Here is a 26536-nt window from a genome sequence, read left to right on the forward strand (position 1 = left end):
GCAGCAGAACATTCTCTTTATCCCTACAGCCTAAGTGTTCTCATAGATCTAAGTGCTGTATCTGCAATATCCTGGCTTACATTAGGACTGTACATAGTACAAAGCTTCATGCATAGAAGAGAATGTATCACTAAGACCTTATAATGTTATGCAGGATTCCAGTGTTACAGACAGCACATAAAGCACCAGTCACTCCCAAACGCTTGTACTAAATGCCATGCATGACATGAGAGAGTCCTTATCCTTATGGTGCCAGCCTACTAATAAACGTACTATATCAGAAGTGGCTACATTACTGTAATCCCCCTCACTTATCTATCAGTGAGTTACATGGCACCGTCTTTGGTGTTTGTGGGAGGTTCTGGAGATAACAGCTAATAATTTACAATAAGTGTTTTATGATAAATGTGTGTTTGATGCTAGAAAATATGGAATCCTCTTTCCTGACAATGGTTTGGTGCTAGAATAGAGATACACAACAGGTGGACTGCACAATGGTTACACATAGACAGTGACCATCACATATATTCAAGGCAAGAGCTGACGTATAGTTATGGCAAGGAGTTCACTAGTGAGACTCTACGATAGGCTTGGACAACTGGTGGCTGTCCAGCCGTGGTGTACTACAAATCCATTGATGTCTTGCTTGCTAGCTAGTGGAATGTGCTGATCCCATGCCTGGAAACTCCATGTTTCATGGAATTCTTACCTTGTTGATCCCTGAAGCAATTACATTCAAATTCCTAACAATCTATAGACAGTTCAACGTAAGCTGTGCAATGTAAGGTTGATACATTGGCTTTTCCAACCAGCTGCACTGACAATAGGAAACTCCATATAGTCTAAATTCAAATGATGTCAAGTGCCAGTGTTATCACATGTGTATTAGCAGGGAGGGGAGCTGGGGCTTTTAAGCTATTGTGTTGATTCCTCCTACCCACATGGCAGCTCTGTTACTATACCACTGTGATCATGAGAAAAATGATCAGCTTTAGCTAGGACTAAGCATGTTAGTTAAAATAAATCCTATTAGCAACACTTCTTGTAATACGTTGCTGCAAAAGTTTAAAAAATTATTTTCAGTGGGAGTTGACCGAAACCCTCTCTGCCTGGTAGCCTCACCTGAAATACAGTATTCACACATTAGCCACAAAAAATAATCTTGACACTATCCAGTTTCTTGCTTTACATTTAAGCTTGTTAAAACCCAGTGCTTTTGATAAACAATTGACAGAGTAACAAATATGTTTGTTTTCCCATTTTGCTTGAAGTTTCAACTTCAGTCTTCAGCTGTGTGTCCGAGGATATTGTGATATTATAATGTTATTTAGGTGACAGGTTCAGCTTTAACGCTCGGGGATATTTGCACAGCTAAGGGTACCGAGGACTGACTTTAAAACTATGAAAATAGCACTTATTTTATATGTTGTGTGTCATGAAATCTAATTGTAAATGGCAATTTAGTTTAAATGAATACATTGTTTTTCTGTGTTTACTGCTCTGTTTTAATGTCCCTTTTACTCAGTATTATGGCTAGTCTTCCTAATATTCTGCAGACAGAGATGAGTGAACCCAATCATTCTGAAAATACAGCAACATTTCATAACATTTTATATATATCCCAGTCCTACCCTAAATACACCCCACAGCAGAATGAATTAGCTTTCAGTGTCCCAGCATTATTCATAGAATATAAAGGTTGCCAAGTGTGGAACTTGAAGATTGTATCACTGAAACATCGCATCCCTGTGAAATGGCCGTTCCACCACCAAAATCTTTAAGCAGAACTTTGCTACAACCTTTCTGATCTCTAGTTGCTGTCATCAATTACTGTACAAGGCCTTGCAACCCTGATTCATAACCATTCCTAGGTCTTGGCGGCCAGTCTCAAGAATCAGGTTTAAAATAGAATATATTTTTTTGTTTATAATGATTTAATTAACTTATAGCAACTTTTTACTGTCATTTTTTGATATCCTTAAATAGTTGTGTTGGATCCTAGTGTTTTGAGAACCTACAGTTCTTATTCCTACACACACCATGGAATGGAAATCGAAGTAATAGAAGAAATTTGAGGCACACTATTCCACAATGAAAAAATTGTTGATCAACTGACACTAATTAGTGAAATAAGGTTTACTCATCTCTACCTGCAGGTTTTATATTACCTCTGATATTCATAAAAAGCTATAGTCTGTGCCTAAGTACTCTACACAGCATCATACTAAAACAGTGGAGCATCAGAACAACATAGACATAATCAGATCTGGTCAGAGTTATCAATTAATACCCAATGTATTGTTCACTTAGTTACTTCATATCTGGATAATAACCAGTAGCTTCCATAAATATCTGCAGCACCTAGATAGGGTACATATCCCTTACATAAGTGGTAGGGTTCTCTGAACTTAATGAAAATAATACAGAACTGTAAATAATAATGGATAAAAACAATGATTGACAGCTCTGCTTTAAGATAAGACTAAGATGATAAGACTTACTGGCTTACTGGGTGTGTGAGCTACGGCTACTGCCCCAGATCCACAAGCCTGGAGCCCTTTCTGCATCCTACTTCTGACCTTATGTGCCTCTTAAATACCAAAAACGAGAATGTCAGATACCGCTTGTGAGATTATGCAATAAATGCAAGAATAATATACAGTGCCTGCCTTACTGCTAGTGGTTATTTGGTATGTATTAATGTATGCATGTCTTCTTATGCTACCTGTTGCTTTATATCAGACCTCCAGCAAACAGAAATGTGGTGGTTTTTGAAAATTAAATGAGGTTGTGAATTTTTGATGATGGATCGATGTACATGTCATCAGAGATCTAACACATTTGCTGCATTTTGATTATGGGTGTAGAAGTTGTATCCTTACACGGTCTTGTGGCATTCAGTGAGTATTAGCTTATTTGTTAAATACTCAAAATGAGTATGAATTAAGTCAGTACACCTGATTTATAATCTTTTTAGAGCAGCACTCTCGGGTGTTTATTGAGAATAGCCAAAGAAATGTTGCAGAAAGTTTGTTCTTAAAGCTGAATTTTTTTTAAAATCAAAAGCCATAGAGTAAATGTTGTCTTTTTTTCAGCCAGAACCCATACCGATTTGGGGGTTCAGCTCTCTGACCCCGGTTTATTACATTTCAAAACATCTTTAAATTGAAGAAAATGTATTAAAGAGGACATTGGTAACCCATACTAAACATCATTCTATTCTAGATTCTAGGCTACAATCTCCATGGAGTTTAGAAGAAGACCATTGCATTAGGCACTAGAGCCTGCCCCTAACGAGTGAACCCCAGTTTTGATGCAATCTACAGAGTATATATATTTGCTCTTTTAGATATATTTTTAATTCTAAAGAAAAAAAATAAGCCATTTCAAAAGGAGAATAGACTTCTGGGTAATGAAACTTACATAGTAGCCTTTTCAGTCGACACTTTGTGTACTGGGAACAGACCATGAAGTGAGGTTTTGCTAACACAGAACATCCAATAGCAGACAGCCTGTTCTTTGGACTCTTCAGTGCAAGTAAGACTGTTCTGGTGAAGCTCTACAGAGAAAGTCTCACTTGGTTTATAAAGAAATCACCTGGGTGTCCCACAGCCTAAAAAGGTTTGAGAACATCCATAGATTATAGAACACAGATGTATCCTCAAGTTATTTATGCACCAATAGCTTTTGGCATGTTTGTTGTAGAAAATGGAAACTGTTACTAACTGTTTTTAAACCATTGCCTGATTAAGGCCCAATGGGGCCCTAGAAAACATGCTGGTTTGGGGACCCCTTACCCACCACCTTATGTAAAAAAAGAACACATAAACATGGGTTTGAGTAATCTAGGGCCCCTAAGTGGGCCATAGGTGGGAGCCTAGGTTGCCTGATGGATAATCCGGCTTTGGTTTAAATATGATTGTTTTAATAGGACTCTCTCACTGACAGCTTGCTGACCATATCTGGCAAAAATGTTTTTGTATGACCCTTTTATTGTCTGAAATCTGTATATTCTTTATTTTATTACATGTTAATAGAATTTGAGTTAGTATATGGGTATATGTTATCGTCTAACTAGTGAATAAACTTGGAATACAGTGGTTACAGGAACTTTGCATCAGGAAAACCTTTTTTTTAACCTGGCCTCCTGCACTTATTCAGAGATAGCGACCAATGATGACTGTTATTTGTAGATTTTGTATAAGTAATTACAGGGATTTAAAGGTTTGCTGGAATTGCACAATGTCTCCCTAAGCCGACAAGTTCTTCCTAGGACCTTAGGTAACATCAGCCAGTCCTGGTTTCATAGCCAAGTTAAAATAAACTGTCATGCATCTCTAAAGCCAGCAAAAGCTTCGTACTAACACAATGTTACATTGTGGAACAAACATTGCCTATAGAAATTACAGTTGTGGAACTCAGCTACTAGAATTCTGTTAACCTTTGACCTTAAATTTTGTTTCAATATCCATGGGAACAAGACTGGCACTTCCTAGTTCTTGAGTTGGTGTAGCTGTCACCTACATACAGCGTAGGTAGCCATTATATAGGATGAATCATGCAGCCTATTCATTTACTGACAGCCAGTGACATCTGCCTCACTGTGTGTAGGTGATACATACATGTAAGTCAAACAATGAACAAATATTGTATCATTTTCTCTAGCACTGTGTCAAGTAATAACTGCAAAAGGTGCTCTATAAAAAGTATTTTATTTTCTCGTTTTTGCTTTGTACACAACAGCATTTCTTGTTTGATAAATTCTGTACAGTACCCACCTTCCTTACTGGAAGGAGAGACATTTGTTACCTTTTGTGTAAATAATTTCTGCAGCATTTGCTATGTTATATTATGTTAAGCTTTGTTTTGTTTTGTTTTGTTTTCTCATTTTTTTTTCTTTTCCATTTTCAGTTTGGAAGTTAATTGTTACAGAGATTGTTTAAGATGTCCAGTTTTTACATCTCTTTCTAGGTTTAAGAAAGAACATTTGTACAAATGTTAATATCCACTGCAATTCCAATATAATAAAGCACTCAAAAATACATGTTTTATGTGTCAATTTCTATTACGCAAAATTTATTAAAGTGGAGTAGCAAAATACTAGCGTTAAACTGGAGTAAGAATGTAAGAAGTAAGACTGGATTAAGAATTCTCAACCGTAATAATAAAATTTTCAACTCTTCTTTTTACACCAGTGTTTTCACTTTTAAAAATGTTCCCCACCCTCACCGTCTTTATTTAACATTTTTGGAAAATGTATCAAATTAAAATTTTAGATTTTATGTGTTTTAAAAAATAATAATAGATTACAGTTTTTGTATTGTTTTGTGTTCTTCTAACCTGAAGGTTTAACTCTTTATCGCTTTCTCTGCATGACTCCGCTACTGACCGAACCTCTTCATGGACTAAAGAGTAAAAAAATTGAGGTACAAAATAAATATAAAAATATAATGTTCTGAAATAACATCAATAACAAATCCTAAATGAATAATAATTCCTGGCTAAATATGATCATAAATTACTTTTTGGTTCTGTAGGAATTAGCAGGGATACAAATCTGGTAAGAAATGGGATGTAGCTCCTGATTAGTAAAAAAAAAAAAGAAAAAAAAAAAAGCTATGAAAATGTGCAAATTGGTAAATTAATACTAATACGAATAAATTATACCTCCACAAGTATTACACACCAGAAAGGAGCTCTTCAGTGATGCAAAGTTTTGTACATATGGATTTCTGTGATTTCTGGAAGAGAAAGGTACCCCCTGATATCTGCAAAATGATTGGTCCACTCCTCTGATCCACATTCTTCAACAGGGCTAACATATCTACCAGGCTGCACCAAATAAGCAATTTCGAAATAGTGGTTCTTGTGCTCCCTGTTGTAAATGATTCCTATTATATTTGACTGCAAATAATATATGTGTTTAAAATAAAGACGTTATTTTTATTGTTTAGAACTAGACATCTCAAATTAGAATTTAATAGAAGTAGGTTTATGTGCCATTGTCTCTCAGTGATCTGTGGACATGTGCCTAATTGTAAATTCATCGATAGGTAATGATTAAATACATCAAGTGACATTTAGTGAAAAGTCCCATTTAGAGAAAAGCTCCAATAAACAAGAGTAAAACTGTTGTAACATGTGCAGAATTGTGCTTTAATCAGCCACCCAGTCCTTTGTAACTCTTGATGCTGTTGCAGTGTGGTGACAAGAGGGGCAGGGCTAGTATTTCTTATGGTATATAATTATGGTCAGACATTACACAGGCAGGTGCCATTATAATTGTCAATCACTTTGTATAATTGTAGTGTTTAGAGATCATTTAATGCTTATGTAGAACATAACTGCAGGTTTTTGATGTTGGATCATACCAGTCAGCTACAGAACCACCGTAAATAAAACACATAAAAATGTTCTCTACATTTTTTTTGTTGAAGTGCTGAGTTATAACAATAAACCTACAGCAATTTTTGGAAGAGTGTTAGTCGGCGTCACTTAGATTTTTTTTATCTGGACATGGAAAATTTTGAATTCTCTTGTAGCACACTCCATATAATCACATTGCAGTACATCGGTGTTTCCACGTACTAATGCGAAGTTATTTAGGAAAAGCAGTCGGCTTCCATAAAAGAGGCTTCAGCACTGTCCTAGGACAGCAGTGGTGTCACATCATGCTGAAGATGTCACTAATATAAAAATAGCACATCACAAGGCTGCTATGAAGCAGACAGCTATATTTTACCTCAGACGAGACACACGACCACTTCATGTTGTGAAAACCTGCTGAAAAGCAATGAGGGCTTTAATCATTATTTTTTTCTTCACATAAATAATCACAGATGACCAAGTATAAGTCTGTCTTTTTCAAGACATAGTAATGTGCAGTCTGTGTAACACAGGTATAAGAACAAGTACTGTATATACCAATGTCTGTCTGGACAGGACCCAGTATACAGGGTCCTGTCACACACTCTGAGAATGGGAGGCCACTGCATTGTCTCCTGAAGAGAATATTGTGTATCTTTACCAGCTCCTCCTATAACACTTCTTATGTATGCAATATAAACACAAGTGCATAAATTAGAGATGATCAGGCTCGGATACTTTCGTGCGCCCTCGGAATTGAAAACGAGGCAAAACGTCATTGTTGCTTCATCAGATCTCGCGAGTCAGCATCATTTCACAGAGGGACACAGAAGGGGTAGCACAGTTCTTGGCAGTCTCTAGTGCAGTTGGGCAGCGTCATAGGTTGAAAAGAAAGAGGAAGGGTAGCAGTGTTCTTCAAAGTCTCCAGTGACATTCAGGAGAGCTCCATTGCTCTATTGGTAATTGTCATTGCTGAAATAGATATAATAGGACTGACAGGCTTGGTCTTCTAAATCTGCAGTCACATTGTACTGTGTTATATAGGTAACACACAAAGAGGAGAGCTCCATTGCTCCATTGCTAATTGTCACTGCTGAAATAGAAATAATAGGGCTGGCAGGCTTGATCTTCTAAATCTGCAGTCACATTGTACTGTGTTATATAGGTAAGACACAAAGAGGAGAGCTCCATTGCTAATTGTCATTGCTGAAATACAAATAATATGGCTGGCAATCTTGGTTTAAATCTGCAGTCAAATTGTAGTGTGTTATATAGGTAACACAAAAAGAGAAGAGGTCCATTGCTCCATTGATAATTGTCACTGCTGAAATAGAAATAATAGGGCTGCAGGCTTGGTCTTCTAAATCTGCAGTCACATTGTACTGTGTTTTATAGGTAACACACAAACAGGAGAGCTGCATTGCTAATTGCCATTGCTGAAATACAAATACTAGGGCTGACAGTCTTGGTCTAAATCTGCAGTCAAATTGCATGGTGTTATATAGGTAACACACAAAGAGAAGAGCTCTATGGTTTCATTGCTAATTGTCATTACTGAAATAGAAATAATAGGGCTGACAGTCTTGGTCTAAATCTGCAGTCACATTGCACTGTGTTATCAAAATGGATTCACAGCAGTACACAGAAGACCAAAGCTTTATTGAGACAGACACAAATATAGGAAAGGGTGCATAAATTAAGGCAAGACTTTCAACAAAACTTCAAATAGTGATGGGGGAATGGAATGGAGGGGGTAAGGGAGGGGGCAACACAAGCCCAAGGTTTTATTGAATAAACAGGCACATCATAGGCAAAATGAGGGAGGGTCCTAGTGCATGGAAACCCCCCTCCAAGGCTACTTGTATAATTGAGGTGGCTGGACCCTGCTCCTGCTTCACACAGCTCTGCTTGAAAAGGGAGAGCTGTGTGCACCTAACAGTAGTGCATGCAGCAATGCCCATGTATATTATGGGGATAGGAAGAGTTGGAGAGCAGCCAAGCACTGTCTAAAATAATAGCCACGCCCCCTATCGTGCTGGCCACGCCCACTGGTGGCGTGGTGTGGAAACCCCCCTCTATAAATCCTGTGTATGCCCCTGCACATAGGGGGAGAAGGAGAAGAGGGAGACAGAAAATGAATCATCTTCCTCTTCCTCAGGACTGTCAAGGGTGTTATAGTCTCTTAGCAGGCTGTGGATCAGCCTGTGACAGTCCTGGATGATCATCTTCACCCTTTTCAATATGAAGTGATTCCTGGCAAGCCAAATAGCGTCCTTAAAGCAGTTCATAAGGCGCCAGGCCTCCTGGATTGCCCCAATGGTGTGGGACCCAGGAAATAATCCATACCGAATGGTATGAAAGACAAGTTCTGTGCATACTGTCCTTAAGTTCATGTTCCAAGGCATCTAACAGTGCCTGTGCAGTGGGGCAGTCCCAAAAAATACGCTGTGCTGTTTCCCTTTCTGGTGATGCAGAAGGGGCAGTGGACATATCGGCACAGGTTCCGGGAGTGCATGAATGTCCTGAGAGGCAGACATCCCTGGATAGCCATCCATGCAATGTCTTTGTGTCTATTAGTCAGCTTTTTTAGAGGCCACATTCTCCCACACATGTTTTATTGTTGCAGCAGGGAGCCCTGGAACAGACTCCATAATGTCTTTAGCTCTGATGAGCTTGTGGACAGTTTTTGGCTCCACAAGTCTGGTTTAAGTCCCTCCAGATGGTGCTCCCTCACAAATTGTCCAACATCCAGTTAAAACCAAGGTGTAGTCCAGTTGCAAGGGAAGGAGCTGTCCCACTTGTCCCAACCAAGGGTCCTCCAAAGAGGCAGAAGAAAAAAGCGAGACATGGACTTCCCAGCAGAGCAAATGTTCTTTTCAATAAGAGTTCTGTGGACAAAAATGCTTGCAGCATGGTGGGGATATCCGGGATCCCTTTCCCACCTTTGAGGGGCTCCTTGTACATGAGTGCACGCTTCACTCTGTCTATGTATTAGCTGTAAAATTACCACAGTGGAGCGATCAAATGAACCATAACTGATTTCATGATTCGTTTTCAGTTTCACTGTACCGGCCGTGTGCTTAGGGTGACAGCGTTCTCCTCATTATCTTCCAAAGCTTCGTCTGCAGGGGCCAGTGACACACCCATTTGTTTTCTCAGGTCTCTTAGCTGTTCTTTAAACTTTAAAATGTATCGTCCTGCCTCAAGGCCTCCACTGTATTATTCTTCTGAAACGCAGTGTATCTCTGGTGTACAAGCTCTCTTAGGTTTAATTTGGTGGGTCACATTTTAACTTAAGTATGGCCTCCTCAACTGCATCTATATATTGGTTTAAATCTCTGTTCAATGCAGCGTATTCCAACATGACAGATTCCATGCTGTCCACATGTTCTGTGTCACAGTCTGTCTGAAGCAGATGTAATGCCACTCCAGTTGTAATATCCATTCCTGTGTCTACATAAGTTTGGCAGTTCTTCAGCAAAGGCAGGGAGGTATCCACAGAGGAGAAGGAGATTAAAGATGCAGCACAATCAGACATAGTTTAATAATATAGAGTTCATTGACAGCACTGTTGGGCTTAAGGCAGCTAAGCTATTGTTAGCTTGTTTCGTGGGGGCCCAAACAAACCAAGCACTTCATCCACAAAAGTGGCACTGCTTGTTGCTGGAGTGCTTGATTTGTTAAACTGTACATGTCCTTTTCAATATCTTACATAAGGGTGTTTGGGAGGGCCCAAGGACAACTCCATCTTGCACCACTTTTCTTTACTGCCACTGCTGTGTGGCAATGTTTCCTAGATGTGCTATGAACTGCCGTGTGTTTGTGCCATTGCTCTGTCGCTTACCATCCAGCCAGGTCGCTGCAGTCTTTGTCCGAAAGTGTATGAAAATAATATTGTGACCTGTGAGATGGTCAAACTTGACTGCAAATGACTTTAAATTAGTGTTATTGAGGTTAATAATAATGTAGGGAAAAAAGAGCAAAATTATGTGATTTTAGAAAAAAAATAGGGATTTTAGAAAAAAAATAGGGATCCAAAACCAAAACACGAAGTTAATCCAGATCCAAAACCAGAACACAGGGGTCAGTGAACATCTCTAGCATAAATGCCAACTGTACACAATTCATGCCCTGATTGCAGGTGGTGGGAAATCCCCCAGGTATATATATACATGACTGTACTGCCACTAAGAGCTCTTTTGCGGCGGGAGCTCTTAGCGAGCTAATACTTAATTTTCCTATATGTTTTCTTTTTTTTTTTTTTTTTTTTTGCCGAGTCCAAATCTATAACAGATGAAGAAGATACCAGTGGTGATCACATGGATCTAGTTGAGATGATGTTTTCAAACAAATGTGTTTTTTTAAAACGATGTATGTGTTTTATATATTTCCCTGGGGCACTACAGGGACCAGCAGGCCCTGGGTACCAAGGCATGCCAGCATGTCCAAACACTTAATGGCCTGGGCATGCTGTGACATGTAGTGCACCATGGACAAAATGCCAGCCTTAATATTTCTTTAATTATCCCACACCCACTGCAGCATGGGTGTGAGAAGAGCCCTAGTGCTTTTTAGTATGGTGCTATTTATATCTAGGGGGTTCATTTTTATTTTTGTTTGGTTTCGCAATCCCCCTGGAGAATCCAGTCTTGTACTGAGCCTTTGGTATTATGACAGGGGGAGCACATTTTGTGGGTTCCCCTGCTATAGTGACACCAGTCTGGACTGGCAAAGTCTAGTGCTGGTACTGGTAAGTTTTATATACCCCTAATTTTGCCAGTACCAACCTAGGTTGTCAGCATTAGGGCTAGTTAGGCTTTTAGGAAGGGTACACCGTTTTTTATTTTATTATTATTTATTTGACTGCCTAACGTGCGCTTTTAAGTTAGGATACACTTTAAGCTTTAAGTTTATTAAGGAAACATATCCTATATACTATATTTCTAAAATTAACTGAAATTAATGAAATGTAACTTACTAACAAAAATAAAAAAAACTCGTATACTAAGCACTTGCAGTAATTGCTGAAAAGATACAAAACAAAATTCTCTACAAACTTTCCTGAGAGTCTCAATTTTAGCGACACAATCCTATAGTCCAAATTTCCATGACCGTCAAGGAACAGATTTTGGTGATTAAGGGGCAGAGCATTACAATGTAGAGGTGCAGTTTGGGCAGGTCTTAGTGTGGCTTTGGTAGATTAGGCTGCTGTCTAAAATGTCTAAATTAAAAAATTGAAAATGGGAAATATAATATATACAGTCCAAAATACAGTCAGTATATGGGCAAATGTTATGGTGTTAAAAGCAGGAAAATTTAATGAAATGAGAGAAGTGGGCTGATGGAAATGCACTAGGGAATGTGGAAAAAATGTAATTAACAGGAACATTTAAAACTTGGGAATATAATCTATAAACCAATGTTATTGTTTTAATTACATTTAATATCACTTTACAGAAAAAGTAACGTTTTCAATCATTTTTCCAGCTTTTTCCGATATATTTTGCAGAAGTGTTAATTTATAGATGATTACTTCACACCACAGAACTATCTGTGCACAATCCCACTTCTTTCTGATATTATAGGAGGAACAACCATTTATACCGTGAACAAGGATGCCAGATATCACTGCTGTGGAAACAAGTGTTTTAGGGAAACAGCTCTCATGAAAATTCATATGTTTTTTTGATTATTATACAGTTTGCAATATGCAGATCAAACTGAAAGACATTATTTCTGTCTTCAAACTGCTCATTATAACCATAAAGTGAAAAAAAGGTATTTTGTTGTGTTTGGCACCGATACCAAGAGATAGTTAAGTCTGGTGTATTCCACATTCCACATTCTTGCCTGGGAAAATACTCCCTTTTAAATTAATGGATACATATGTTTCCTTGAAACAGGAGCAACATTTTATATTACCTCTGACATTTTCATGCAGATGCACCTTTTTATGATGGAAAATTAAGACATTAATTCTTCCATTAGCATTTACTAAAGTCAGCAAACAGTGGTAAGTACAGTCTTTTAACTAAAACTCCTAGGGGTAAATGTATCAAGCTGAGAGTCTGCCGGCGGGTTTGAAAAACCAATCAGATTCTAGCTATCATTTATTTAGTACATTCTACAAAATGAGAGCAGGAATCTGATTGGCTGCTATAAACTCGCCAGAAAACTCTCAGCATGATACATTTACCCCCTAGAGTGGAACTAAACCCAGAAAGTAAAGATACTTTTTCTTACTCTTTTTATTTTACTCCATTTGAGAGACATCTGATTATGCATTCCAAAATGATAAATGAATGTTTAAAATTTATATTTTATAAGACTTATATGACCTCTAAAACCTCAGCATTTACTGAATCGGAGCTGCCATGTTGATGGTGGGTGACACTATCCTATGCACGCTAGGACCACAGAATCATTAAGTTCTCAAAAGAAATGTCTTCTGAAGCTTAACTTAAATAGACATTGAGTATGATGTGTGGATTTCATTTTCTATAGAGGTATATTTGACTCCACAATATTACTGCATCAGTCTAAGAAGAGCCTCAAATCACTACTCTGTGCAGTTAGGGGATCTGCGCCTTTCACTCTCTAATGCTTCATATGGCCTCCACTGTTTGCCTCCACTGCTTGCCTCCATTGCTTGCCTCCATTGCTTGCCTCCACTGCTTGCCTCCATTGCTTGCCTCCACTTCTTGCCTCCACTGCTTGCCTCCACTGCTTGCCTCCATTGCTTGCCTCCACTGCTTGCCTCCATTGCTTGCCTCCACTTCTTGCCTCCACTGCTTGCCTCCACTGCTTGCCTCCATTGCTTGCCTCCACTGCTTGTCTCCACTGCTTGCCTCCATTGCTTGCCTCCACTGCTTGCCTCCACTTCTTGCCTCCACTGCTTGCCTCCACTACTTGCCTCCACTGCTTGCCTCCACTGCTTGTCTCCACTGGTTGCCTCCACTGCTTGTCTCCAATGCAACCCTGTCTTCATAGGAGTGGATATGTCTATTTTTGCCACTAGATCAACACACTAAACTGTTACCTTAGTTTGCAAACTACTTTTTAAATCCACTCCAACTTTTGAATCCACCTTGTAAATTATTTGTTGATGAGTCAAAAAATAAAGTTTGGCAAAGATTTTTGAAGAGACTAAGGGCTAGATTTACTAAGCTGCGGGTTTGAAAAAGTGGGGATGTTGCCTATAGCAACCAATCAGATTCTAGCTTTCATTTATTTAGTACCTTCTACAAAATGACAGCTAGAATCTGATTGGTTGCTATAGGCAACATCCCCACTTTTTCAAACCCGCAGCTTAGTATATCTAGCCCTAAGTCCCTAACTGACTGCATACAGCGTCACACAGCAATCATATTGTACACAATTAGGTTGCACTGGTAGAACTATTTTCTTGGAATTGAAAGTAATTTGCGCTGAGCTAAGCATTTTAACGCATTCACATCATTTAATGATTATGTAATGAGGTAATTTTTATATCATTCATTTTTTAATGATTTTATTGTGGGTATATTATACTAGGGTCACTTTGATTCATGAACAGGTTTTGACACAAAATTATTTTTCACATTAAATTAATGAGACAGATGTACTTGGCGCAGGTTAAGTTTTTTTTTTCACAATCATAGTAATATGCCAACATATATAATGACTGTGAGTCACTCTGACATTTTTTCCCATGTAGGAGGGATAGTCAAAAGCTGAAGCGTGAAATGACTTATTTGTATTATAGTTGTATGAACAGCATTAGTCTGCATATCTCCCCAATGATACAGTGCTACTGAGCATGTCTATAGCACTATAAATATGGATGATAATATAATAGTGATCCAAAGTTATTAGTAAATTTCAATAAGCTGAAACAAGACAGATAAAAGACACCAATTTTTTTTTTAAATATAATAAATAAAATGCATACATTGGATGGATATTATTAAAACTATTTTTTCTCTCACCACCTCCAGTTCATTGCTATCTGTTTAATTATGGTGAATCTTTAGCTGGCTGATATTCTATCTCTATGGTGATTTGTCTTTCAAGGTTTTGGCATTTACTGCTAATACAATATATGAGGAAAGCAGATGTCACAGAAGATTCAGAAGTCAAGTACTGTTATGTCCTGTAGAACAAGTTTATAAACTCTTGGATAGGAATAGCCGCCTGGCAGATTTTCACTCCTAGGCTGACAAGACAGAAACTGGATACGCGATCTATCATGGATGAGGCATTAAGCGAGAGATCTTTGCCCCTGGAGCTGCTGTAAGAATATACTGATCTATCCCAGTGGGATCACACCATATATGTATAAGAGTTAGAATGAGTTTGTTATTAATTCAGCGGTTTCTCATGCTAGGGTTTCAAGTGACAATTATGCCTAGGTTTTACTGATGTCCATACATTCTAATTAAATTACGCAGGTATGTATTTTGCAATTTGATACCACATTAGACATAAATGCATTTTCACGTGGTTTTATGTTCAAAGAATACGCATTAACCTTAGGGCGTTGGGATTAATTCAATACCATGTAATCAGGAAAGTTACCAGTCTCCCTCACATAGATGGCAGCCTTTAAAACGGGTTACCAGGGACACTTTACTGCTGAGTCTGTGCACCTATCTCAAATTGAATCCCATTCTATCATATCTAATGAGTCTGATTGTAACATTGTGCATTGGGAATACTCCTCTTCAATAAGTATTAGCATAGAGCACCCACATAATAAGGATAGATGGTAAGAATGGCATCTAGTACGCAGGAAAAGAGAGATTTTATTGTGCAGTTGGTCAATATTAAAAAATAGTTTTTTAACAAATTCAAAACACCTTCCTTATTCTTTTCCCTGAACACAGACTGGATTTTAAGGCCCAGGGGCAGACTGGGCTCGGAGGCAGGGGGGCATCTATCCCCCGGGCTGGTCCCATAGTGGGCTAACTTGGTCTGGGTCACTGGGCCACCTGCATTTTTTCCCCATTTAAATAGCCTGCTGCGTCAGGTCCTGCCCCCTGGGCTAAAATTTGCCAGCCCTCCCTGTTAAGGCCCTTTATGTTTATCAAAGCCTTATATAACCCCCCTCAGCCAGACTGGCAATCAAAGGGGATATCTCAGAGCACGTTCAGATGAGAAATGGCACCAGACAAGACTGCCCCTTATTAACTCTCATAATTGCGCTAGTTATAGAGCTGCTAGGTGATCTTATCAGGTCAACTCCAAATATTAGGAGGACAGAATAATAAACTGTCACTCTTCATCGGTGATGTACTGCTGACTTCATTGTTCCCAAACACCTCTCTAACAAATTGTATAACATCCTCAATTATAAAATGAATTACTCTACATCAGATGCTCTCTCAAGTACTTACGATCTCTGAATTATAATTATAATTTGCAAGCAAATAAAATTAAATATTTGGCTATTTATATTACAACTTCCCACTATTCGCTGTAGAAAGAAAATTGATGAATGAATATTCTTCCTTGGGGTCTTTACTTGACACAGACTCTTCCAGTTCAAGTTCCACAACAAATGCAGACACCTATCAACAAATTTATCTGGATGAAAAAATCACCTATGTTGAAGTGATCCACTCTTATCAGATTGTCAAGGGAGAGTTGTAGGGGACCCTGGACATCACTATATAATGTTATACAACTCAATTGTCTCAACTTGTGGCCTGGTTGTGTCCACCATTCTTTTTCAGGTGGCTTCCGATTGAGACTTTTAGTGTTGGTGTAACTTGTTTGGCTTCATTACTAAATACTCCCACACTTTCCATTTCAGTTATCGCCCTTTAAACTTACTATAAAACCTGCTCCAATAAATTTAATCTGAGCTAATCCATATTATCCATCTGGCTCTCCTTCTCTTTGTAATCACCCTGGGAGGAAAATCAACAGTGGACAGAACAAACAAACTAACATGTTGGAATAAAGTTTGGGTTAAATTCAACATTTGCTTAACCATTCGTTTATTTCTGTATTCTCCTTTTCAGATAACTAATATCCTTACATCTGCACTGTACATAAAACATAAAAAATGTGGGTGTGTTCCATGTATGTTCATCATATGCACAAGTACAGTGATTTCATGAACCACTAAATAATGTTGGTTTTACAACTTTCACCTGTAACTTCTGAGTAAAGGACATTCACATGTAACTTCTGAGTGAGAGGTATTCGCAGGTAACTTGCGAGTAAGGGGCATTCACAGGTAACTTGCGAGTAAGGGACATTCATGTGTAACTACTGAGTAAGGGACATTCACAGGTAACTTGCGAGTAAGGGACATTCATGTGTAACTACTGAGTAAGGGGCATTCACAGGTAACTTGAGAGTATGGGGCATTCACAGGTAACTTGCAAGTAAGGGCATTCATGTGTAACTACTGAGTAAGGGGCATTCACAGGTAACTTGAGAGTATGGGGCATTCACAGGTAACTTGCAAGTAAGGGCATTCATGTGTAACTACTGAGTAAGGGGCATTCACAGGTAACTTGCGAGTAAGGGGCATTCACAAGTAACTTGCGAGTAAAGGGGCATTCACGTGTAAATTTAGTACAGCAGGGACATGGAGACAAAAGTCAGTCACATGCTTTAGAGAAATGCGTCCGGCCCATATCTTTAAGATACATCTTTTAGCAGGGCTGCCTGAATAGCATTATAGGTCCCTGGGCAAAGCAGTGTATTGGGGCCCTACCTACACAACCACTCACAGGAATAAAAATGTAAATAATCGATAAAATTAAGCTTATATTTATTGGTACCTCCAACAAAATCAGTGTTTACAGTAGAGATTAATCCACACAAACATTTGAACAATATAGCATGGGTCTTGGGTAGCACGGTGGCTAAGTGGTTAGCACTTCTGCCTCACAGCACTGGGGTCATGAGTTCAATTCCCGACCATGGCCTTATCTGTGTGGAGTTTGTATGTTCTCCACGTGTTTGCGTGGGTTTCCTCCGGGTGCTCCGGTTTCCTCCCACACTCCAAAGAAAACATACAAGTAGGTTAATTGGCTGCTATCAAATTGACCCTAGTCTGTCTATGTGTGTGTGTGTTAGGAAATTTAGACTGTAAGCTCCAATGGGGCAGGGATTGATGTGAATTAGTTCTCTCTACAGCGCTGTGGATTTAGTGGCGCTATATAAATAAATGCTGATGATGAAGATGATGAATTTTACGGTTGAATTCAACATAAAAATGTTACTCAGTTGGTAAACATTACAGATGGAGATGGCACACTACGAAATTACTATGAATTATTTATTATTAATTGAGTGTTCAACACAAACATCTACAAAATTTCTTTGTAGGGAATGGTTTAAAAAATTGCTTAAAAAAATGATGTGTGTTGATTTTGTCTTGCTTATGTACAATTAATACGTGGACGTTATTTTCCATCAAGGTCAAGATATATATTCGCAACAGCAAGATTGCATGTACAGATAACATCTGATACTGAGGTTATTAGTCCACTTAAATGTTTTTTACTTAAAAGGTTTTTATTAAGTTTTTAGTAAAAGAATATGTAACAAACATGGCAGTTACAACAGATTACAGTGCATAATGTAGATCCAATAAATCAGTCAGAACTGCTCATAAACAATCAAAAAAGAAACAACAAACAAAAAAACAAGAAACATTCAAATACACATAAGACAAAGACTTCAAGGGTGAGGGGGGAGGGGGAGGGAGACAGACGGGGAGTAAGAGTTAGAGTCGGAGACTGGCCGTATTAAACCCAATCAACCATAAAAATACATTTTGAAAACAGGACATCTACCCTCCAGAGCACTTAAATGTTTTAATAAAGAAGATTTGAATGTTCTGAATAAATCTCCTGGAATAATATACTGAAAAGTTGGCAAGCCTATGGGGCCCCTACGCTCATGGGGCCCCCGGGCAACTGCCCAGCGGGCTCATGCGTTAAGACACCTCAGCCTTTTAGGAGGCATATCTATGTCCCATAGGCTTGATGCGTATTTCCAAATCGATGATGATAACAGCCACATACTTGTACCGGACATAACTATACTTTAAAGTTGTCTTTAATATATCTATAACTTTATGTATAACGCAAATTACCGCCGTGGAAACGAAAGTATATAGACACATTTTTGCATCTATACAAAAGTGGAGATTTTACATTTAACTTTAAATCAGGACCTACGTTATATAAATGTATTTTATCACATTTGTGAGAGTGAAATGATCAGATGCAGCCTGTTTAATGCTCTGCTGCCTGAACACCATATGTGCCGGAAGATTAATATCAAGAGCATTAGCGCAGAGCACTACATCAAGGAGACCACCACACCACTCTTACTGATTGTATCACACAAGAAATATCAGGTAAAACAACTATATGATAGATCCTGTAAATACTTCTTCACTTGTTATGCAATGTTTTATATTCAGGGTCAGTAATGTCCCTTCTCTTGCTTTGCTCTCCATCAGAGTGATGAGGTGATGAAGTATTTATCATGGCCTCCCAGCTGCTGGGTTAAAATTAATTACATCTGTCACTTTGGCCGCAGTTTTACTTCACGCCCAGCCGTGCGCAAGCATTAAGCGTTGCTGTTTTAATATGTTTTAATATGTCAGTGGAAAAGTAAACTCTTTAGGGACACATAATAATTATTATCCCTTCACATTAGAGCATTGATCAGACACAGTAATGTTTTTACTTCACTTTAAAATCTATACAGTGGGAGAAGCCTTTTATGCAAAGCTTAAACGATGTAAAAAAAAAAGTGATGCATTTTAAACAATCAAACTGGGGCCATTAAAACTACCAGATAGACATGACGTGCCATGCAATTTATTGGGCAACAGAGAGCAAATTCATCAACGGATGGTCCAGCCTATTCCTAGTCATCCAGCTAACACACCCTTTCCACTCTCTTTTGGGCAAATGTTATTCTCATAAACCTCAAGAGATAGAGTTCTATCTGTCCCATACTAAAGTAGACTTATTTACTTACTGAGGTTTATTCACGAACCGTTCACCTATTTTTAAAGAACTGCAGATGGATTTGTGCTGTGAAATATAGACTAAGCAAACTTTACCTAAGTTGATATGCAAATGTGCACTATTCCAGTAACTAAGGAAATCCCTTACTTCTCTTGGCGTGAAGAGGATGAAAATAAGACACTAATCAGATAAATATGCACATGTAAAGGAATATAAAAAAATAACTTAAAATGATTGTTTCCGAAAATAAATACCCTTCATTTTAAAAGAGTTATATAAAACATAAGAGGTTTGTATTACATTGATAATTATAACATTTTGTAAAAATGCTAATGAATATCAGCTGCACAGGTGGATCATGAACTTGCTTAATGAAAAACTGACTATTGTATGCACTAAAAGTCGGTGCAATTGCTAGATGTGTGTAGATGTGTATAGATGCATGTAGATCTGTATAGGTGTATGTAATGTGTATAGATGTGTGTAATGTGTGGAGATGTATATATACACTATGGGCCTGAGTCATTAAGGCAAAAAAGGAGTAAATGTTCGCTGGGACAAACCATGTTACAATGCAAGGGGTGCAAATTAGTTTATTATTTTGCACATAAGTTAAATACTGGCTGTTTTTTCATCTAACACACAAATACTTAATAGCTTTATTATTACACTGAAATTTAATGTCGATCTAGGACATGCCCTACCCCAACTATAAATCTGTCCCCACATTTGAAATTTACCTCCCCCTCCAATGCAACATGGTTTTGCCCAGGTGCAAATGTTACTCCTTTTTTATGCTTTGCTCTCCTTAATGACTCAGGCCCTATATGGACAAAAGTATTTGGCCACCTAGCCATGCAGTCTCCATTTGGAAACATTTATAATACAAAATGGGTTGTTCTGATGAGCTCAGTGACTTCAGGCGTGGTACTGTGATAGGATGCCACCTTTTCAATAAGACGGTTCATGAATTTTCATCCCTGCTGGATATTCCACAGTCAACTGTAAGTGATATTATTAGAAAGTGGAATCGTTTAGGAACAATAGCCACTCGGTCATGAAGCAGAAGACAACGTAAAATCCCAGAGCGGGGTCACCGACTGCTAAGACGCATGGAGCGTAAAAGTCAAAAACGCTTTGCTGATTCTATAGCTGAAGAGTTCCGAGCTTCCACTGGCATTAATGTAAGCGCAAAACTGTGCGACAGGAGCTTAATGGAATGGGTTTCCATGGCCAAGCAGCTGCATGCAAGCCTCACATCACCAAGACCAATGCTAAGCGTCGGATGGAGTTGTGTAAAGCACACACTGTGCCTTATCTTTGAATTTTTGTAGTATGGGTGCAGGACACTTTCGTCTCTTAGCATTTTCATTTATTTATGCAGCGACAGCAAATTAGATAGAATTGAATAGATTAAAAAATAGAAAATATTAAAATATATATCGTTTTTTGGGAGTGTGCTGCTGCGTGCTGTCTCTCACAAACAACCTTCTTGAAATATACATTTCACTGAATCACCATTTCAAAATAGACAAGAATTGAAAAATAGAAAAGATTAGAATATGACAATATATATATATCTTTTTTGGAGTGTGCAACTACTGCTGAACCTCACATGCAAATACTCAGTTCTTTTCAAAATTCAAAAAACTGTCAATTATAAAAGAAAGAAATCTGTTTGTTTATTGGATTCTGCTGCAAATAGTCTGACAGAAAAAGAACTATTTTTCTCAAAGAATATACTAGTTAGTTCAGAATGATATCTATATAACTAGTCGGTACATACTGTCTATTACTATTAGATATATGCAATGCATTGATATCAGCCAGTAGCCACTGTAGTCTGAGTAAAGTGAATGTAAAATTGAAATTAAATTCATTAGCAAACTATTGTAGCTGACTATTCTCTACAGAACTGCTTTACAATAATGATAGGATTCTACTGCTTTCCAATGTCCTTGGTCAGCGTCAGACTGGCCCAGCGAGGTCCCCGATGGGCCCCACTGCCCGTTGGCACCACCCCCTTTTGCTAAGGGGCGAGGGTGGAATGCGATCCCCAGGGCCCCCCCACAGGAACACGTGTAGAAGCAGCCTGTAGCACTCAGTAATGCAGAGGAATTTCTTGCTCATGCAGGAACTCCTCACTGTCTCTGCTGAGATCCGATTGGCTGACACAGTCACTCCGCCATCAGAGCACAGGCACACCCCATACCCATACTGCTATTGAGGAAGCTGGAGGCAGCACTGCAGGAAAAGGTAGTTTTATTGGAGTTTATGTGACTGTGTGTATGAGAGAGAGAATGTGTGTCAGTGTGTATGAGAAATGTATTAGTGTGTCAGTCTATATGATAGTGAATGTAAGTGAGTTTGTGTGTATCAGAGTGTGAGTCATTGTGTATGAGAGAAGGGATGTGAAAGAGAAAGTTTGCTTTCCAACATAAGTGAGTTGAACTGTAGTAGTGTATACTTGTAGCCATGCATAGCTGAAACCTTATTTCTTCCAGTATGATGCAGGGATATTGGCTGTCAGGGTACTCCATGGACATCATATGCAGTGTTGGACATAAAGAGCCCACTGGGGGAATGCAGTGATAAGGGTCCACTACATTGGGCTGTGGCGAACTGCAAGAGGGGGTGTGGTCAATCATTAAAAGGGATGTGGTCAGCCCACAGAGGATAACGTATAGCACCATAGTGTGGCCTATAAAGGAAAAGCAGACCTTGCAAACGGGGGCACAACTATGAGGCATAACATGAACTGAGGGCACAACTATGATGGATAATATGAACTGAGGGCACAACTATGATGCATAATATGAACTGAGGGCACAACTATGATGGATAATATGAACTGAGGGCACAACTATGATGGATAATATGAACTGAGGGCACAACTATGATGGATAATATGAACTGAGGGCACAACTATGATGGATAATATGAACTGAGGGCACAACTATGATGGATAATATGAACTGAAGGCACAACTATGATGGATAATATGAACTGAGGGCACAACTATGATGGATAATATGAACTGAGGGCACAACTAGGAGGGATAATATGAAATTGGGGCAGAATATGAGGGATAAAACTGAGGGGCACAGTTTTGAGGCACCATATGATCTGGGACACAAGTATGTGGCATAATATGATGCAGTCTGTACATTGGTGCCTGGTGACCCCAGTGCCGCAAAGAGAATTTTGGGCCCAGTACATCAAATTCTTGAAGCCCCCTTTATGGATAATCAGGAGAAATATTTGATCTATTCATAACTAACACAAACAGCAAATGTGGGTATATTTCTTACAAAATGTGACGCATCCTGTTAATATAAACATCGCAAACCCATTCCACAACTATGCAAGAATACATTTATTATAATAATATACAGTGGTGGAAGTGGGGGTGTATATGGTGGTATGTCATACCGCCACTTCTCCTACTGTCTTCATTGTAATATCAAATTCCATTCACTTACATTCTCATTACATTTCTATACCGCCACTTCCAAATTTCCACTTCGGCCACTGATAATATAAATACAATATATACCAATACTGTGCATAAACTTACCTAAATAGAACTCTGACTGATCTATAAATGCCCAGCACACTGTGTGTATATCTTAGAAGACATTTGAACATATATATATAAATGCTGCTTATGCAGAGCATCTCATGACATTGTTAGAGAAACAATGGGGAGACAGGGGGTGATAGAGAAATCAAATTGGGTGTGGGGGGGTTGATACAAACCGAGGGTCAGACAGACAGGCAAACATGGAGGAAAGGAAAGAGTCAGGGTGGACCATACTTTGCACATCAAATACCCATTCATTCCTAAGGAGCCTCTGAGCACTTCCTCCTCTACTGCACCTCGCACCCCAGCGTAACTCAGATGAAGCCACTCAATAATAGTGCTGGCCAATACAGGAGGTAGGAGGAGACGCTCTCCTGTGATACATGTGGTCAAATAGAAGGCGGGGCGGGGCATTCGCACAGTGTCGGACTAGGGCATAAAGGGCCCACCGGGGGATGCAATGCTGTGCAGCGACCGCTGAGCATACCTTCCGCGGCCGCCGCACAGCTTCAGATAGATCCACAGGGAGGGAGGAGGGGCGAGGGGCCATGGATCGCGACCGCCGCCCTCCCCTCCAACAGCTGATGGGGCAGACCGTCCCTCCGACTCCTCTCCTCCACTCCCCCTCCCCTCACTGACTGTCGGGCGTGACATCATCATCACGGCCCGACAGTGTCAGTGAGGGACGGGACCCAGCAGCGAGGAGCATCTTTAGGGAGTCGCCTTTAAGGTAAGGAAAGAGAGGGCAGGGGAACATTTAGACCCAGGGGGATGGGGGGGGGCGCATTGAGACCCAGGGGGCGGGGCAGTGTGGTGGTAGCTATTCCCATATACTGAGAATAGCTACCAGAACTTGTGGGGAAAAATTCACGATTAATGGTGTAATTCATCACATATCATCATTACTGGTTTGCTTGAATCACATAGATATTTCTCCTGTGGATTTTCTCTCATATAATTTTCAAGATGGAGAGATTTCAACAAAACAGGGAAAATAGAAAGGATACATAGTGTTTTATCCTTTAATACCAACAGCTACCAATATTACAATGCAGAGTAAATATTTTAAATATCCATCTTGAAAATTATATGAGAGAAAATCCACAGGAGAAATATCTATGTGATTCAAGCAAACCAGTAATGATGATATGTGATGAATTACACCATTAATCGTGAATTTTTCCCCACAAGTTCTGGTAGCTATTCTCAGTATATGGGAGAAGAATTTGAGAATTCAGTGAACATACATCTAGGTGGATTATTTGATCAATTTATGGTATGGACTCTGGATAACTCTGGACTTGATTATATTGTATACATTTGTATGAGCAAAAGTTTAGCGCCGTATGTTATACTTTATTTTGTTATACGTTATATTATAGAAATTGGGTGGATTCTATTAACAGTATAATTAGTGGCAGCTATCCTATTTAGTGCGGATGGTTTTTTTCATCTCTATACACTATTGCATCTATATCATCTATAGCCACATGCAAATCTTGTACATTGGTCAAGCCTGTAGTAAACACAAAGTAGCTTGAACATGTATATTTACCTCTCATTGTGGATGTATTAATTTTCTAATGATTGCTGTATATGCTGTGCGTTTTGTGTCTCCGTTGTTTTTTTTGGGGTATGCTGCCCCTATTTTTTATTTGCAGTATGCAATTGTCTTGTGGGTTCCCAGTCCCCTCTGCTCCTGGCTGAAGGCAATTGAGTTGTGGGTTCCCAGTCCCCTCTTCTCCTGGCTGAAGGCAATTGAGTTGTGGGGACTCCCAGTCCCATTTGCCTTCAGCCAGGAGCAGAGGAGTTGGAAAAAACGAAGGTGTCTATTTAACAATGATAGTCCAAAAATCCAGATAAAAATGCTGTTTTCCCCAGAGATTGAGTATCGCAGGTCTTCACTCAATTTATGGAGGGGTTAACACAAAAGAAATCGGAGAGTTCTCCTGCAGTTACCTACTTTTTGTGGAAGTGGCCTGGTACAGCAAAACATATAGATAGGTTTGGTGAGAGCTATGATATGGTTTACTTATAGAAGTAGAATGTAATAACATCCAGACACCATACAATGATAAATGTCTTTAAAAAGTAACAACCGAGCAAAGTGTCTCCGTACCATTGATTTATCTATTAAGAAGAGATCTACAATTATTTAAGATACAAAATACTTAATTCTACTGTCCTTACATAGGACACAATTCAGAAGACTATGCTAGTATACAGGAGCGGAAGGAGTGCCTCAGTGGGCACTGTGGCACTGGGCCTGGTGATAACACTCTATCCTCCCGGGTCCTGCTCAAATCTGGCACATATACAATCAGACCATGACTGGCAGAGATGGAGAAGGGACTTCAGGGGTGAGGGGGCAACCCAGCATTGCTGGCCCCCCACACCTCCAGGCCCCACACCCTTTATTCCGTGCAGTGGCATTAGTTTCATTACTGCTAGTACAACATACAAGATAACACCCATCCATGAACATATGTAGATATATGTCAGCAACCTATTGGTAAAATGACACCCTCCGTACAAACTAGCTTAAGACTAATCTATAATATGTATACATTACAGACACTCTTCTTATTATGTTTGTGTCTTGATAAAAGTACTTTTAATCTCCTACGTCTCCTACAATCTTCATGTACAGATAGTGGACCCTTCACCTACACTAGTGAAGACAGACATTTTATAAGGTTAACCAATATTCATGAGAACATATCACTGAAATATTGCAGCAGATCAAAAAGGGGCAGCTATTGAAGGGGGCAAGGACACACCGAGACAGGGGTGTAACCGTGCCTCAATGGGGGAGTGGCAAAACACCTTGGGGGGCATGTCTCAAAGTGCTAGGCAACCCCTTGCCCTCAAGAGACCCACTCATTACCTCCCGCTCCAGGGGCAGGTGCATGTGGCACCTATATCTCTCAATGCTCTGATCCATGGGACAACTCTTTCCCGGTTGTGAGGTGGGACAGAGCCCTCAAATCAGGACTGACCTGTGTAAATCAGGACAGTTGAGAGGATGGGAGGATGTAGCCTAGTCATCTATAAGTAACTAATAATATCACTCAGACTGCGCTTTGTAGCTCATGCCTTAATGATGTACAACCAAACATATTATAGCATGTAGTTGTGATACGTTTTATTTAGTGGTTTGGAAATTTTCTAACATCATCTACATTAATGTTTCAATGTGGGACATTTACAAATACTATACTAGAGGCAGCTGTGTAGAAAATGTGGCATTGCCCATTGTAACCTACAAAAATGAAATGTAAAATCTGATTGGCTGCTATAAACCACTCCTCATTTTCTGCTCTTATAGGTACATATAGAAGAGATTTTACAAATAATAAACACATCTTGAGTTCCCCTCCTCACCACTGGATCTTGTTGAAAGCAACTGATATTCAGGGAATGACCTAGTACACAATAATTTCCGTTTGTTGATTGTACTCCCACAGTTTAATAAAATAATCAATAAAAAGAAGAGCAAAATAAGAAAACACATAGGTAAAAAATCTAACCCTCAACTGTAACACGTCTCAAAACAAATCAATCATAATTCCATTGCTGACCCATGAGAATGTGCAACATA

General features: G+C 39.1%; 1 long non-coding RNA gene across 2 annotated transcripts in view; it reads right to left on the bottom strand.

Annotated features, from left to right (window-relative positions):
* LOC142158380 (uncharacterized) overlaps positions 1-26536 on the bottom strand; it is a 72120-nt gene that overhangs the window by 19472 nt on the left and 26112 nt on the right. Inside the window, exon 2 of one of the 2 annotated variants that reach the window (XR_012692763.1) lies at positions 5341-5405. The exons of the other annotated variant lie outside the window; for it this stretch is intronic. This is a non-coding gene — a long non-coding RNA (uncharacterized LOC142158380). The remainder of the gene's footprint in view (positions 1-5340; positions 5406-26536) is intronic. 2 annotated transcript variants of the gene reach the window in all.

The sequence above is a fragment of the Mixophyes fleayi genome, chromosome 5 (assembly GCF_038048845.1).
Source record: "Mixophyes fleayi isolate aMixFle1 chromosome 5, aMixFle1.hap1, whole genome shotgun sequence".
NCBI classification, from domain to species: domain Eukaryota; kingdom Metazoa; phylum Chordata; class Amphibia; order Anura; family Limnodynastidae; genus Mixophyes; species Mixophyes fleayi.